This window comes from Lutra lutra, chromosome 9 (genome assembly GCF_902655055.1).
Source record: "Lutra lutra chromosome 9, mLutLut1.2, whole genome shotgun sequence".
Classification (NCBI taxonomy): domain Eukaryota; kingdom Metazoa; phylum Chordata; class Mammalia; order Carnivora; family Mustelidae; genus Lutra; species Lutra lutra.
The window spans coordinates 97,624,422-97,641,514 of record NC_062286.1 but is presented as its reverse complement, the minus strand read 5'-3'; the positions used below and the strand labels follow the sequence as shown (position 1 = coordinate 97,641,514).

Here is a 17,093-nt window from a genome sequence, read left to right as displayed (position 1 = left end):
CTCCTTAAGGTTGTGACAGAGTCTTTGGGGACCCCCAACAACTTACCTCCAATTTCTGTCTGGCTTGCTCATGGGCCAAAACTTATTTAAACAACATTCTGATACATACATTGCAGTTCACCTTCCAGAGGAATATATTGAACTTCGAGGAAATTCTTTTTTGGGACTGTTTTTATCCTAAAGAATAACCCATTTAAAATCAAATGACTTTTATGGTTGACTTTTCCATTCTGCATAATGTAAACTTACCTGTTGTTTTCAGCTGCTCCTGTAGCAGTTGGAAGAGCAAGCCCATGGGAGTTCTCCCCAGGTTGGCCCCAGCACAGAGCCCTGTCATTACACACGCCCCTCGTGCCTTGTCTCCTTGTCTGTGAGGTGGTAATGATGGTGCAGGGAGCTCTGGCGGTTGTCGTGAAGGTTACAGAGATGGGGGGGTGTGACTTTTGAACACTGTGCCTGACATACAATGCAGACCTGGCGAGAAGAGGCAGATGCCCATGTTAATTGTTGATGCTGAGGCACCCGAGTTCCAGAACAGCCTGTGCCTTTTTTTTCCTGGGTCCTTTTAGTCTCAGCCATGACCTTAGAAAGAAAAAGCAACTCAGTTGTGGAGCCTTCTACAAAGCCAGGTAATTCACATGGGCGATGCCCCGGAGATCAGGGGGCTTTCTGGGTGGTAGGACCTCATTACAGAGGATTAACTAGCCGGTTTCTCCTGACTGATCCGTCTTCCAGGGTCAAGATGAAGACCTGCCAGGAGGTGGGTGGTCTCACCAGAATTCTCCCCATATGAAGGACTAAGAAGGGCCTCGCACAGAATGACATGGGTATTGGAGAGAGAACAGGTGGGGTCTCACCTGTACCATCCTGGGCAGGTCACTGTGTCTGGCTCAAGCCAGTTTTGTTCCCATCTGGGAAATGGCAGAAGACAGCCTGCTTTTTTACAGGAGGGATGAGGGTTTAGGGAGGGTCTCGATGACTGTGTTGGGGCTGCGTGAGTAGCAGAGTTGACTGAGGGGCCTTGGAGTCATGGACTTGGGTTCAGGCCCCCACTGATGCCACATAAAAGTGGAGCCCTTGGGTAAGCCATGGACCTTAGTGTCCTCTTCTGTGCAGTGGGGATAATAGCTAGCACCTAGGGCTGTGAGGGCTATAAAGCAGAAGGCCATATTAGGAGCTTAGAGCAGGGCCTGGTACCCATTAAATTGTAGTTTTATGGTGATGCTCTGGGGTCATTGATGTTGCAGACCTGGTCCTACCTTCTTGAAGCTTTGGCTCTGTGACAGATGGGTTCTGAGGCCGTGGCTGACAGAAAGGAGCAGTGTCTGTGCTAAGATTAAGGGTACAGAGGGGCGCCTGGTGGCTCAGTCATGGAAGCATCTGACTCTTGGTTTCAGCTCAGGTCATGATCTCAGGGTCATGGGATCAGGCCCTGTGGTGTGCTCTGCACTCAGCGTGGAATCTGTTGGAGATTCTCTCTCCCTGCATTTGTGTGTGTTCTCTCTCTCTATCCCTGTCTCTTTCTAAAATAAATGAACCTGGGGGAAAAAAAAAAAAAAGAAGAATAAGGGTACGGAAATCAGTGGTGGAGCTGGGCTGATGGGATGTGGTGCCACATTATAATGTGGTCAAGAAGGAAAGTGACAGTTCCAGCAGCACATGGCCAGAACCCAGGCCTGCTTTGAGGGGTCCTCCAGGCCAAGTCCCACCCCTTCCTGTAATTCTTCCATCCTTCAATTGGTGCCTCAGATACACATTATACCATCCCACACACATTACAAATAGGATCCACATACATGCAAAGACATCCCAAGGAAGTCTATTCTAGCTTGATCCCCACTATTCAATTTGGGAAAGTGGAGACTATGGGAGACACACAATGACTTAGGAAACAGAAAAAAGCTCTGACTTCCACTTTGTCTCCTAAAAGGTCAGAACCTAGTTACATTTCCAGAGAGTTGCGCCTATGGCATTGTTGGCTCGTGTGTAGTCTCGGAGATGACATGGGGAAGAAAGGTAAATAGTCAGCTGACAAAAAGGGGCTCTGAAGAGGTGTGACTGAACGAAGGGTCCCATGTATTAGAATCCTGAAAGAGTGACCTCACATCCTTTGTGATAGACTCCAACAGAACTTAGAACTCTGGTAACCAGGCAGCCACTTTCAAAAGACAAGCTGCTCTCTAGCTCACTTGAGTGGAGACATTCAAGAGAACAAGATGTTCTGTCATTGTATTCGTAGGTTCCCAGGTGCTGGACCCAAAAAAGCCCAGAGCGAGAGACGAGAGATGTTATTGAAATCATAGACGTCAGCTCAGCCCTCATTTTGAAAGCTTCTGGTCAAGGGACAGGAGAGACACTAACAGGTAACACAAGACAACTGCAGGCAGCCCACTGGAGAGCCAGCAACGACTGTGATCCCACCTCAGGGGGCCCACACCTCTTGCCCCTTACTCTGTGTGTGTGTGTGTGTGTGTGTGTGTGTGTAGAGTTGGGGACAGGGTATGAGGCACATGCCCTTCCTGGGCAGAAGCAAGCTGCCAGGTGTTGGAAGCCTGACCCATCTTTCGGGTTCATACCCCAGGTCATTGCAGGCAGCATGAGAAGGTGAGTTCTGGGCACCAAGCTCAACTCCATGCATGGTAGTCAGGAGCCTTAGAGTTTCCTGTGGCTACTTCCTTGCTCAAAGCCTTTTCACCTGCCCCTCTTAGCATGAACTGGAAGACAGGATTTCCAATGGTGGTGTCCCCTTGTGGCAATGTCTCAGGAGGACACTAATTTCTTTTGGCCCTGAGTGCGTGGGACACTGCCTTTTCAGAGCTGCACTCAGGAGATCTTGGATGAGCTGGTCTATGACTTCAAATATACCAAGTCTCTGGACAAGTGTCAGGTGTCCCAGGCCACCCAGGATCACTGCTGCTCTGAGGTGAGCTTGGGAAGAGCATTCTCCACACCCAGGGCCCCCACACAAATACAGGCACACACCTGAGGCCTTCGCATAGTGTTTCCACTCTAGTGTCCCACAGGTCCATCCACGAAGTAACCCAAACATCCACAAGTCTACCACGAGGGATGGGGCTAAGGTGGGAAGACACTATTCACCTATGTGGGACTGGGAGAGAATAGAGTGAATGCTTTTTGTGATTTGGAGGCGAGTTTTTTCTTTCATTTGCTTTTGTTTGACTTTTCATGGAGCCATGAGTACCTTTGCCTTTTACGAAGTTTTTATGGTTTTCCCTACTCACCACATCTATCCTGTGGAGAATCTGGCTCCACTGTCCTTGAGGCACTTGTCCAAGTCCTTCTACATCCTCACTCCAAATAGAGAGATTGAACCTAAAAAAGGGATTGTGGGAGGAAGCCATTCTATAGGTGTTTCTGTAATGTATCATTTCTTAGAACATATCAAATCATTGTAGGTCCACCAGGTCACAAGCTGCATCCTTACATGTCTTCAGAGTCCTCCATTAAGGAGTTGTCTGCCACAGTGATTCAGCCTTTCAAGGCTTGTGGAACTTGACATGATTCAATTTTCTTGCCATTTCAGCAATGCTGTAAGGAACAAACAACCTTAAGTGTCTTAACAGGCATTCTGAGTTGCTAGATCTGCCAGAACATAGAACCACAGGTTGGGTGGAAGGCCTCAGATGCCTCCTAACCTGGGTAGCTGGCTCTGTCTTTGCAGAGCTCCACCCAGACATCTTTGGTAAGTTGCTGCAAGGGGTCAGCTCCTCCATCTCCCTTGACAAGCAGCAGGGACCTCAGGCTGCCAACAACATCCAGTGCTGGTCTGGGGTGAGAACGGGTCCAGATTCATGTCCAGTCTCAGGACCCAGAGATGATCAGGGCAGGGCCAGAACACAGACTAGAAACAACTGGCTGCCTTGGGCCTGCCAAGGAAGGTGGTTTTCCCCTGAACCTTTCTCCCCATGTCAAACAGACCAAGACTCATTAATACAGGGGAAATGCCATGCAGCCCATGCTCTTTGGACAGTTCTCAGGCCCAATACCTATAATCCTGAGCAGCATCACAGATTCTAAGCCTCTCTTTTTCCTCTCTACAGTAGGGATGTTTACTCATGACTCCAAGGCATTCAGCTCTTAATACAGGCTATGAAGTGAGAGAAATGCTATGTTGCTCAGCTACCAGAACGTGTTGAAGTCACCAGGACTTTAAAGCCTAGATTGTCTTTGTCAAGCCTAATACCTTTTTGCACTTTTCAGCCTAGAGTCTTTTTCTGGGTGGGCACTCAAGTCCCGTCTCTTGCACAAGTTCCCGAAGGGATGGGATGATGCGGTCTGACCTGCAGACACTACTCTTCCCGGTGGTTCATGGTGTTGAAGCTGACTACATTGCCCCTCCTACCTGGTCTACCTGATGGGAAGGGAATCCTCCCTGTACCTGGATGAGGCCTGCATGATGCTGACACTCAGAGAAGGCACAATGCAGAATTTTGTACACTCCCTGGTACTATCCCTCCCAGATAGAAGCATCTTGAACAGCAAAACCATGTTCTGCATGTACCAGGTGTTCCCCTCAGCCCAGCAGGTCCTGGGCCAGCGGTTCAATAGGTGAGTGTCCATCCCATGCACAGCACATGGGGGAGCCTCCCATCTACTAGTTGTATGCCTTGGAATGTCACTGGCCCTTCTGACCTTCACTTTCCTCTTCTGAAGAGTGGGGGTGCTAAGAGGATGAACCTCGAAGGGCAACTGTAGGGAATCATGGGAGGAAACATGGTACAGTCTTCCTGTTGACTTGTTCTGTATAAAGGGCTGCTGGACATGCTAGGCTCTTCATGGCTAATAGTTCTCTCTCCAGGGAAGACAGTCTCAAGCTCCACCCTCACAGGCCTGTGGCCCTTCTGGGTTTATGTAAAGGAAAGGGAAAGCAGGCAGTTTTCCTATTTGTAAAGGACATCTGAGATGCCATCTAGTTGGTCCTGGTTGTTGCCCTTTATGTCACCACATTACGGGACACTGAACAGGCAGAGCAGCCCAAGGGCCACTCAGTATTTGGAAAGCCTTGGTTGGGATTCTTTCATTCTATAATGTATATCAAGCACCTAGGAATGCAGGCACTTTCTAGTCACTAAGATGCCTGAATGGACAAAGTAGAGACATGTCAGGGACTCAATTCTAGTCCAAGGGTGATATAGGCACCCTGCACATCCTAAGCACGCATGTCTAGAGTTCGTCAGATCAGACATCTTTGTGGCCTGCTGTGGGGAAGAATGCATCCACCTCTATTAGACCATGAGGATGGACTCTAAGATCAAGGAAGAACATGATAGGACTTGGGTCCAGAAGGAGGGCCTGCTGCCTCCACAGGACAGAAACTACATGGGGTTGTTGCTGGAGAGGGACTTTCAGAACCAGGGATCTCCCAGATCTCTTGATTTCCTTGGAAGGCTTAAATTGGCAGCTCCCTGTGAAGAAGCCAATGAGTCAAGGCAAGCTGTGAAGGGAGAGCCAAGCTTGCTGGGAAACAGAGCACAGCCTGGCCTGAGTTGTTGCCTAAAATACCCATCTTGCTCTGCCTGCCCCACAAATCTTGCTCTGCCTACCCCTCTCCATGGCCACTTCTGCTGGCCACTGCAAGTGGGGCCAAGAACAAAATGTGTGGAGAGCAGACCACTCAGCAGTTGGTCTCAAACCTGAGACAGAAGACTGGTCTGTATGGAGGATGGAGTATACTAGACCTGCAACTGCCCCTCAGAACAATGTATTACTTAAAATATAACCCCTGGGAAATTTTACTAGTTACCAAGCACATTTAGATACAGCCTTAAGAAAAACAGATAGTGCAACAGGCCTCTGGGGGAGAGGACAATATACGTACGGCCTTGAAGCCGAGCAGCTGGGAACTCCAGGCCGGCCCAGGGTGGAATGCCGCCTGCTTCATTTTTCCATTATCCCCCCCCCCCCCGCCTCCAGAGAGCACCTGTGGCTACTTAGATAAGTCCTTTGAATGTGCTTGTTCAACTATAAACTTTATACTACTTGTACAGACATATTTTGCCCTCCTTCTTGTTTATCTACCAGGCATACGACTAACATTTGACCTTCATCGACTCTTCTGTTGGTTACTGTTTCTATCTAATAAAAGAGAGACTAAGGAGATGCTTGGGGCAGCAGTCTTTTCTACTGTTGTCCCCAGCTCCCAATCTCTTGCAGCTGACTTGTTTGTGCCTCATTCTTCTCCCGTTCACCGACTGGAAGTGGCAAGACCCATGGCCATGAAGAGGAGAGACTAAGTAGAAAAACCAGACTCATACAGGTTTTCTGGATGATCAGGACTTCCATGGCAAGGACAGCTCTGGAGGGGTTGGAAGTGGTGGCATCAATTCTGTGGAAAGAAAGAATGGTGCTGTGGGAATAGCATGTGGAATGAAAGAGCAGACCTCTGACTCTGCTCCACATATGACTCTCCCCAGCACCCTGTGTCCCATCTTGGCTACCTGGCCTGGCCAGACATTGCAGAATATCTGGCAGTCCTTGCACAGTGCCCGTTTCATGGTAAAGGGGGCCTATGTGCATCCGAAGTGGCATGAGTGGGACCTGAAGAACCATGCTCCCATTCTCCTGATGCAGCGGGAACTTCTGCAGCTCACTGAGGCTGAGGAGGAGGGTCAGGGGCATTGCTAGCTGGGAATGCAATCTGAGATGGGGTTCATGGGATGGGTACTCCCTGATAGGCCATGGGATCTGTCCTGTTTTGGGAACCCTTCCCTTTCTCCTGCCCCAGTGTCAGCTCCAAGACTCCTTTCAGGGGTAAAGTCAGCCAAAGGGCCTCTCACTGAGCTAAAGGCAACACTAGCTCTATTTCAACAATTACCTCCAGTGACAGAGCCAGCCTCCCCTCCATCAGCTGTTCCAGAACGGGGCTCTCACGCTGTGTATGGGCACCAGGTCCTGAGCCACATACAGCTGGACAATCAGCTTGCCAGGGAATTTTTAGCCCAGCTCTCCAGATAGACACTGAACCTACTATGGCCTCAGAGGCTACCTGCCTCCCCATGATCCAGCTGAAGGCAGAGAAGCCTGCCCTCCTGGATTCCCCTCCAAAGCTGGTGGCAGAGCAACTGACATACATGGATGCGGTGAGCAGCTGCGCTCTCAGGGTGGGGCAGGGCCAGCTTTTCTTCTGCTCCTAGCTGCCATATACATTCCTTTCCTATGTGGACTCCTATGATATGGCCTGATCTCAGCTGCACCCCTGACTGACCATGGAAACCCATCAGGTTCCTTAGACCTGAGCTTTCACCATCAAGCTGCAGACTGTGGAGAGATTCACTGATAAGGACTGAGGCAGAGCTACTATGGACATGAAATGAGCCAGAACGGATAGATAAATGGGCAGGCTCTGGTCCCTTGGGTGGAAGAGGGCAGGTCCCTGTGTGCAGCCAAGTCCATGGGTCGCCCACCCATCTACCTTGGAGGCTGAGCACCATCATCATGTAGTAGGCATCTGACGTGTCCTTAAGGTCAGGGTAGGCAGAAAATCCAGTGGCTGTAGGCACCATGTGAGAATGTGCATCTGAAAGGAGAAAGGGACCACAGGGATGAATATTTGGAGGAGAAGATGCCCTCTTGGGGGCACCACCTGGAACGGCCCCCTGGAGCTGGGATGATCAGGGTGCACATGCCCTGCTTCCTTCGCTTGCCTCTATTTGCTCCTGGGTCATCCTATACTGGGTTCCCTCAGAGAAAAAGAATGCAATGATTGCAGGCTAACCAGGCTCAGACCACCTTTGCATCTTCCTGAGCTCCAGCTCTGACCTGTGACTCCTACCTAGGACATGAGTCTTGCATATGCGAACATCTGGTTGGATAAACAAGCCTCCCCCCCGTCCTCTAGGAGCTGTTCAAGAACATGCTTCCCCATCAGTGCCTGGGCTCCATCTGGTCCAGGAGGAACAAGTCAGGCAATGAGCACCTGGCACCCACAGTCCGGGCCACCACCGCTGAATTCAATGGAGTGGCCAGCTGCGTCATCACCCAGGCTTGGCAACCTAAGCATGACAGCCCAGGACAGGGCGATGGTGGAGGTGCACTGGATCAAGGTGGCCAAGGTATGCAATGGGAGGCCCAGCTGAATTGCTTTCCTGAGCCTTGGGATCTGCTCTTCTGTCTTTATCACTTCTCAGGGTTGAAGTCCCTCATCTAAATCCTCCCTCTCCCCAGCAGTGTAACACTTTAGGGCTTACCTGTGCCCTTCCTCAGATCCTTAGACACCTGGTTCATCCAGGAGGTGAGCCGTAAACTGAGGGGAGACTGAAGCTCTAGAGCAGAAAGGGCTCCTGCTCTCCCCCTGACAGCTTCTCCTCTTCCCTCCCCCAGGCCTGTCATTCCTGGCGAACTACTCCTCCCTACATGCCATCCTCTCAACTCTGCAGATTGTCTCCATTCACTGCCTGAAGAGGACATGGGAGAAAGTTTCCAGGTGAGGAGGCTTCCTCCATGGAGGGACCAGTATGGATGTTGGATCTCCCACAGGCCTGTCCTGCTCCCCCTCAGTCAGCTTGGACCTCCTGGGAGGCAGCCAACCCTAAACAAAGGACCTGGGCCTTTTCTCTCAGCCTCCCTGGGGAAAGGCCACCATGCCTCCTGCTTTAGAAATCAGTTTTCTGATTTCAGATTCAGGTTGAGCTGAATTCAATATTTTCACATGTTTCCTTGACAGCCACTGAACTCTCTGCCCATGGGAAACCAAAATCCACCAAAACAGAGCCACTGAATTTATCTGGGAAGGGAGGCCCAGTATGACCCCCCATGAGAATACCCTTCCATGTCCTAAAAGACCTTAGTGCTCAGAGGAGCCCAGAGAAAACCCTCATCCAGGCAGCTTAACATGCGGGAGTTCTCAAAAAAAAAAAAAAAAAGGGCCTTGCACTCTCCTGGCCCCATTATTCCTACACTGATCATACCTTCTTTCCCTCTATTCAGGAAGAACATTCAAATTGTTAAAAAGCTGTGTGCTCAAGACAACCTATAGGGCAGGGAACTACTCATCAAAGTAGTGTGGAAGGTGCAGGTCTAGAAAGAGGGGAGGGGTGTGAGGGAACACAGTCCTGTGTGGATGGAGTAGGGAATGGCCTGAACCATTCCTTGGGGAGGGGAAGACTTTGTCATGAATGTGCTGACAGCCTGGGCTAAGGATACTCTTGGGGGTGGGACAAGCTGGTGCTCCCCATCCAGACTCCCTAGGCTAGATTTCCTGTCTCTCTATGTCCATAGTTGGTCCATGAGGGGGCCTGTAAAATTCCTGACAGCCCAGAGGACAGGCCCCTGCTCTGTGACGGGGTTGGGATGGGTTGAAGGCTACAACCATGATGACAGTCATAAGATCCTCAGTCCTCAGGAGACCACAGGAGGTAGGTGGAGTTCTCACTTTTCCCAATGAGAAAACAGGCTCAGGGAGGCCAGGGTATAAGCTCAAGATCACACATGGACTGAATGTGGTAGCTGAGATTGTTCTAGAAGGGCTCAAGGCATGCTTCAGGATAATGGAGCATCAATATCAGCAGACTTAGGTGAGATGTCTAGGGTTTGGAGGGTCTGATGTCAAAGACAGTGGGAGCAAGTGGACTGAAGGTATTCTGGCCTCAAGGAACTTTTCCTTGGCCCTACAGGAGTGCCCCTCTAATAAATCTGCCACCATGGTGAGGCACCTGCAGAGAGCCCAGAAGAGGCTGTCAACAAAGGGGAGCATGCCTGAGGTACAGGGCCTCCAAGGTCAGAGGAGAGGGCCTCTGCCCTGAAGGCTGAAAGCCTCCAAATCGGAACAGGTGGGACTCGTGGCTCCGGATTTACCTCCTGTTTCCACATTTCCTACATTTCTTATTTCTAAGTGACCAGGAGGAGTGTCTAGAAAGCTGGATGCAGAATTCATTTGTGGGTGTGCAGGGGCCCAGGGCTCCATACCCTGTGATTTTCACCAAGCAGGTCCTGGAGGTGATCAGGAGGAGTCAGATGTTCTGGGCCAGTGAGGGGAAAGGCAATTGAAGGAATACTACTAAGGGTCCTTGAGCCCCCCACAATGTGGGAAGCACAGTGGGCCATGAGACTGAAGCCTTTTCAGGAGGAGGGTCCCTGTGGAAACAGAGTACAGGACATGTCCCAACCCTACCCCTCATGACAATGGGTGTTGTCCCCCCTACCTTGGCACTTTCCTCACTGACCTGGTGATGTTGGATACTGCAATGGAGGACTATCTGGAGGTGGGGGAGCCGAGCATTGTGGAGCATGCACCAGAATCCCGAGGTTTGGGAGCAGAGAGCCTCCATACTGAGCCCTGAGCTCTCCGTATTTGGCAAACCTCCTGTCATGACAGCCTCACAGCTAACCCTGTAGGCTGGAGTCTCTTGCCCATCTCAGTGCTGAGTGAAGGGAGGCTGCACCTAGACTGGTGCCCAAGACTGGTGAAGCAGCAGAGCTTCCTGAAGGCAAAGCTACATGAGGTCTGTCTGAATGGTCCGCAGCCTCTCCCTCAGAGCTTGCCTGTGGGAGGAGAATGAAGGAAGGACCCTGCACATCAGCAGCACTTGAGTAGGCCAGCATCCCCTTCCTGCCTGAAGCTTCGGCTGCTCCCTTCTGTCGTCACAAGGGTTGTGCTGCAGGGTCCTGACCTGGTGCTGGTATATCTGCCCCACACCCTCCTTCCTCTGGATGCCAGGGCCTTCCTTAGACCGCATTCCCTTTTTTTTTGCATCTCAGCGAGCCCCTCCTGTGTCCTGGCCTAAGTGCAGCCTAGTAAGTGGTGGCTGTAAGGTGCTAGTGCTAACCAGGTGACTCTTTCTGAGGGACATTGGTTGTCTGCTTTCCAGGGGAATGAGATCAACCACCAAAACAAGAATAAGGTGAGCATTTGGGGCACTTCCTGCAGGGAAGGAGAGGGAGTGGGAATCAGAGATGTCCCTGGGAAGAACATTCCTTGGCTCCACCCCCTCCATCTCACATTTACTGGGATTGGTGGCTAAGCAAGAAGTAGAAGATCCATGTAGTTAGTCAGTAGGGATAGAGGAAAGGCATCAAGGAGAACTTCCTGGAGGAGGGCCTATTTCTACTTGCCTCTGAGAACAGGCTGGGACTGGATGAATTTGTAGGCAGGAGGGTGGCCACTTGTGCCAAGACCCTGTCCTGCTGCTTAGACTTTACCAGGCCCTGCAGCTTCCCTATCCAGGCTCTGTCTCCATCCTGTGCTTCTGTCTTGGCCCAGGAATACCGAGTTCTCATGGACATCATGCTGCTCCAGGCGGAGGCAGAGAATTAAACCTTAGAGCCCCAGCGTCCATTCAGGGCCTGGTTCCTGTCTGTGGAGTGGCTCAGTGAGGATGAGAGGTGAGGCCCAGCAGGAGCTGGGTGAGTGTTGGGGTGGACTCTTCCTGCTGGCCCCTCCAGGGATCCTACTTCTTTGGCTCCCTGTGGGAGGAGAAATGAGGCAGCCACAGGCCTCATTGCTGGGGTGCCAGACTCCACCTGTGGGAAAAACCTGGGAGGGATTCCTGAAGTGAATCTGCTGCTCAACTCACAGGTGTCCCTCTGTCCTTAGATATATCCAGCCATGGTCCTAGCTGGCCAGCAGAACTCCCAACACCCGGAGAACTGGCCACACCCACCATCAGGGCTGAGCCTGTGTCACCAGTGGCCTTGCAAGAATTCCTCCTCAGCCACTGGGGTACTTGTTGTGTGTGCACCCCATCTGCTCAACACCTCTTTCTCCCACCTATTTCCTTATTTGGGGGGGACAATAGTTAATAGTATTACATAGTTCTTCATAGGTTAAAATAGTATTATATTAAAGCCTTTTTTTTCCCCCTCGTCTAGCTGAGGAGTGTGGTTTGGTTCTTTTACTTCCTACAGTAATGGAAAAGATGTGCAGACTCTCCTATTCATCCCTGAGCTAAGAAATCTTAGAGTCATCAGCTATTCCAGATGGGAGGAAGGAGAAGAGCCAGCCCTCCTCACTAGCTACCAGTGGCACCCCCAAATCCTCTTTACCAGAGGACAGGTTCATTTCAGTGTAAGCAATTTGGGCAAACAGAAGAGACAGCCCTCGGGACTCCTGAGATGGAGAGGTGGCAGGTACTTTCCCAGGAACAGCAACAACAAGCGCTGAACTGGTGAGGCTTTATCAGTTCCTTACACTCCCCAGAACTATGTCCTCCCCAGGAGAGGGGTGGCATTTCTCCACTCTAAAGCAAGGAGGACTATGCCTTGCTTCCTTTGTGACATGGCATTTTTGGTTTCGTGTAGGTGTTTGTGTTTGTTTGGACCTAGTACTTAGAACTGACCGTTTTCTAGTTCAGTCTCTGGAATTGCATCAGCACTAAGTGGGGAAAAACATGTAAAGAGATCCTGCCTGTGGAAGGGACAAAGCCAGAGGACGATAATCTGTAAACGGATGAAAGGCCGTCAGGACTTTCCATCGTCAGTCTCCCTCTAGGCTCTCCAGGTTCACCCTTTACCAAGACTGGAATCCTCCTGGGATCTTTGTCCATGATCTCTGGATTCCTTTCCCTGCTTGTTTGGGGTATGGGGGGAAAAGGAGGGAGGTGTATCTTGAAGGCCACCACTGGGCCTGGTTCCATTCACATCTATGCTGACCTAGGAGCTAGGATTTCCAGCACTCCTCCATTTCCTTAAGCAGTCCTTTGGAAGGCAGCAATGCCCTACAGGCCCCAGCCTCTTTGTCAGATCCATAGTAGCCACTGTACCCTTGCTGGGGCCTGATGGATCAGGGATTGGTTCTCTTTGGCCAGGATAATGGTCCATATCCATTCTCAGAGAATCCCCCCAGTCTCCTTGCTGGCCAAGGGGACTGTTAGGTCCATGTTCTTCTGAAGTCTATGGTCTCAAACACTCACCAGTTTCCACACTCAGACTTAGCTGACATAGTTCCACTGACTTGTCTGAAATGGGAAACTCACCTGACCCTGTAGACCTAGGGACAGACTGAAAGTGAGCAGATGAGAAGTATCTATCAGGCAAATGGATGCCAAAACAAAGCAAGGAATACTTCTACCAGACAAAACAAACTATTAAATAAATAAATAAATAAATAAATAAATAAATGAACATAATAACACACAAAGGAGGACACTACATCATAATAATGGAGAAAACGCAATAAGATAGAAACATTTTAAATATTTAGACACCCAACATAGGAGCACCCAATGGCATATAACACTTAATAACACATTTAAAGGAACTCTTTGACAGAAATACCATACAATGAGGGACCCTAACACTCCACTTCTATTCACACAGACAGGACCCAAACTGAAAATCAATGAGGAATCAATGGCTTTGAGTGATGCATTGGTTTGAACAGATAGATGCAGAACACCCTAAAATTCTTTGCAAGTGCACATGGAACATTCTTCAGAACAGATCACACATTAGGCCAAAAACAAGTCCAAACAAATTTAAAAAGATGGACATTATACCATGCATCTTTTTCTGACCACAATACTATGGAACTAGAAATCAACCTTAAGAAAAAACCTAGAAAGACCATGAATCCACGGAGCATAAAGAACATGCTACCAAACAAAGACTGGGTCAAACAAGAATTCAAAGAGGAAATCCAAAATTACATGGAAGCAAAATGACAAGCCAAGGGTGCCACAAAATGGAGATAAAGCCACAGTGAATCTAAGAGGACAGTTCCAGCAATACAAGAAAAATCCCCAGTAGCATAAGCTGAAACAAAGGGATCTAGCAAGAGAACAACATGGAGCTCCCGAACCACCCCTCAGCCTTGACAAGTTGGAGCTCCTGCTGTTGGACCCATGCTTAGCTTCCATCTCTGTTCTAAGTCCCAGCCTGGAGGGTGTTCTTTCCTTTCTTCCAGGACAATTCCCACTGCAGCCACTGGGAAATCAACCCTTCAGGGGATTCTAGAATGGCAACAATGGCCAAAAAGGCCCAGGAAATAACCACCCCTTCCCTACTGATGTATCAAGGTGGCCAATTAGCTTTCTCTTTGTGCAACATTCCACAGTGGTTTTTTGGGCAAATCCTCTCAGACTCTGACCCCCCAGGCATCTCACAAATAATGCAGATTCTGTCTGAGTAAGCCTGGGAGAGACCTGAGAGTCTGCACCTCCAACATGCTCCCAGCTGATGCCAAGGCCACTTGTCCATGGACCCTACAGAGAAACAAGATGTCAGTGGACCAGTGGACAAAAGTTCATCTCTTTTGCCACTCTTCTGAGATTTACCAGCAATAGTTTGGTGCAACAAAGAGGTGTTTTGATTGTCAGGGAGATAAACAGCCACAGCAGGGCTTTGCCCACACCTGCAGGCCTCCCCTCATGTTCTCTTCTGGAGTATATGGGGCAGTGGGGGAGGAAATTCAGTTTGTTGAGTTTAAGCTAAGTCTGGAGCTTGAGTTCCTTTCTGCTATTAGCCTGGCGACTTGCTAGGCTGCTTCCTCTGTGGCCTCTATGTAAGGCAGTTCTAAACAACAGTGCTAGCATTCTCAGTCCAGGGATACTGGGGAGAAAGGGAGGGAACACAAGTGAGTAACAGGGAAGTGACAATGTTTGGTTATGAATACTTAAAGGGGTTAAGGACCAACTCTTGGACTATATTAGAGAATATAGTTGCTATTAGCAACCACTCAGCGAATCAAGAGGCAGGGATATAGAAGGGATGGGGATCCCTGGGAGCCACCATGGACTGAACCTGGTGGTCTATTCACTACAATTCACACAGACCAAGAAACTGAGGTAAGACTAAAGTTAGTGTGTGTTACGTTAACATATGATTTGATTCATGTGTGGCATTGAAGAAACAGGAAGAAAGAACAAAGAAAAAAAAAAGACAGACAATCAAAAAGACAGCCTCAAATATAGAGAACAAACTGATGGGAGCCAGGTGGGGGGGATGGGTAAAATAGAGGATGGGGATTAAGAATACACTTACTGTGATGAGCACTGAGTCATATACAGAACTCCTGTATCACTACCGTTCACCTTCAATGAAGATAACACCATATGTCAATTAGACGGTAATTTCAAAAATTTTTAAAAAGGGGGTATTATGAGATCAAGGATTAGAATATGCTCTCAGATTTTCATAATCAGGTCTCCTCAGGCAGGCTGAATGTAAATCTACATTAAAGATCAGTGAAAATGTCCAAAGACAAAAGTGAAGCCTGTTGATATGGAAAGGCCAGTGCACACCTCTGTGTTCATAGAAAAGGTAACTTCCTATGATATTTACCATTGTAAATACATTCCACTTGAGTCCTATTGGACCTCTACTCCTCTGCTGTTTACATTCTCCTTGGTTGTGTATATTCATGAAGTAGTTGAAGGAAATATTCCTACCCCTTGTTTCATGGATAAAACCACATTCAGCTTTCTGTTGCCATTGAAAGTTTGGATCTGGAAGACCTTCTGGAAAAACAGATAGCATTTGTATCTCTCATCATTTTACAGATAAGGAAACTGAGGCCCAGCAAGGGCACCAATGGAACCATAACCCAGGTGAGGTTCTCCTGACACCTGGTTCAGTATCCTAACTCACTGAGCAAGAGTGAAGAATCCCATCCCTCCAGGGCCAATGGACACCTCATTGGAATGGGTCATTTTTCAGGAAATGTGAAATTCAGTCAAACATGGAAAGATATAAAATAACATCATTTAAAGAAAATCTACTATGATCCTCTGCACTGTTTCTTAGGTTCCACATAGGAGTGAAGCCATATGATAATCATAGGGGAAAGGAGGGAAAACTGAATGGGAATCCACCAGAGAGGGAGAAAAAAATGATAAGAGGCTCTTAACTAGAAAACAAACAGAGGGCTGCTGGAGGGGAGAGGAGTCGGGGCATGGGGTAATTGGGTGAGGAGTATGAAGGAGGGCATGCCATGTGGTGAGCACTGGGAGAGATACACAACTGATGAATTACTGGGCACTATATCTGATGGACTGCATGTTGGCTAATTGACATTAATAAAACAATACAATCCAATATTCTGTGTTTCCTTGTTTTCAATGTGGAAAATATGGAATGATTTCTTTTCTGCGCTCAAGCAATGAAATGAGATAGCCTATTCAAGATGAGGCAATTCTCCAGGGCTTGCTGTCTTTTCTATTTCAGCACTGAAGATGCTTTCAAACATGCTTTCTTCAGTTCCAGTCCTCTTGCCCTTCTAATCAATTCTGAGCACTCTTGACAGGGTGGCAAAAACTTTTTTCTCTTTAAGATGAGTCACCTCAAGCACGTAACATCCATACTTGCCATAGGAGGCCTCACCACAAGTTTTCCTACAGCTGGCATGAATACTGGTGGCTGATGGTTCTCTATCTTTCATGGCATCGATCCGTCTTGTTCACTCATAGGACGACTAGGGGCAGGGCCTTCCTCTCACTCATGGAGGTGATATAACTCTCCAACTCACCTTCAAACATGTCCCTCCCCTCTCTCCCATTGAGGAACCTGCAGAACTTAGTGACCATGAACTGGGAACACAGAGAAAATGTATAAAGGTCTTACCTGAATTCAGCTCAGCATGGGAATTACAGATGGGTCGCTCTTGGATTGATCCCCGTATCCTTGAGTCATTCTAACCTTCTTTGCAACTGACTCCAGACAGTAGCTCACCACAATGGAGGGATTAGAAGTTCCTTGGAGACAGGTGTCACCCACACTGCATTCATCACCCTTTGTCATATAAGACTATGCCCCACATTGGATGAAGAAACTCTTCAAACATTAATGGAGCAGATTGCAGTAAAAGGTTCACTTTGAGAAAGGGCTGAGCTTGGGGACATGTCCAGTCATATGTCTCACTGTTCCTATCACCACACAGGTGGTGCCCAAAATGGACAGGGTACCATTTCTAGTACACGTCTCCTGATGGCCCACCATATGCATTCCTATCATCATGCCATCACATATCATCAGGGCCCCAAAATCAGGCCTGTGTTTCTCCAGTTCATGCTGCTTCCAGCCTCTGCCAATGAACCTTTTTCAACTCATTGCAATCATCTTCATCAGCTTCACAAAACAGGATTTGGCAATGATTTAATGGATAGGACCTGCAAGGCACAGGATGGAAAAGAAAAATTCACACA

The 17,093-nt window shown here is 48.8% G+C and overlaps 2 pseudogenes; both read left to right on the top strand.

The window, feature by feature from the left end:
• The first annotated feature begins 4,417 nt into the window (after positions 1-4,417).
• On the top strand, positions 4,418-7,224 carry LOC125109859 (ral guanine nucleotide dissociation stimulator-like; annotated as a pseudogene).
• Positions 7,225-8,018: 794 nt separating this feature from the next.
• On the top strand, positions 8,019-11,272 carry LOC125109858 (uncharacterized; annotated as a pseudogene).
• Positions 11,273-17,093: the final 5,821 nt, after the last annotated feature.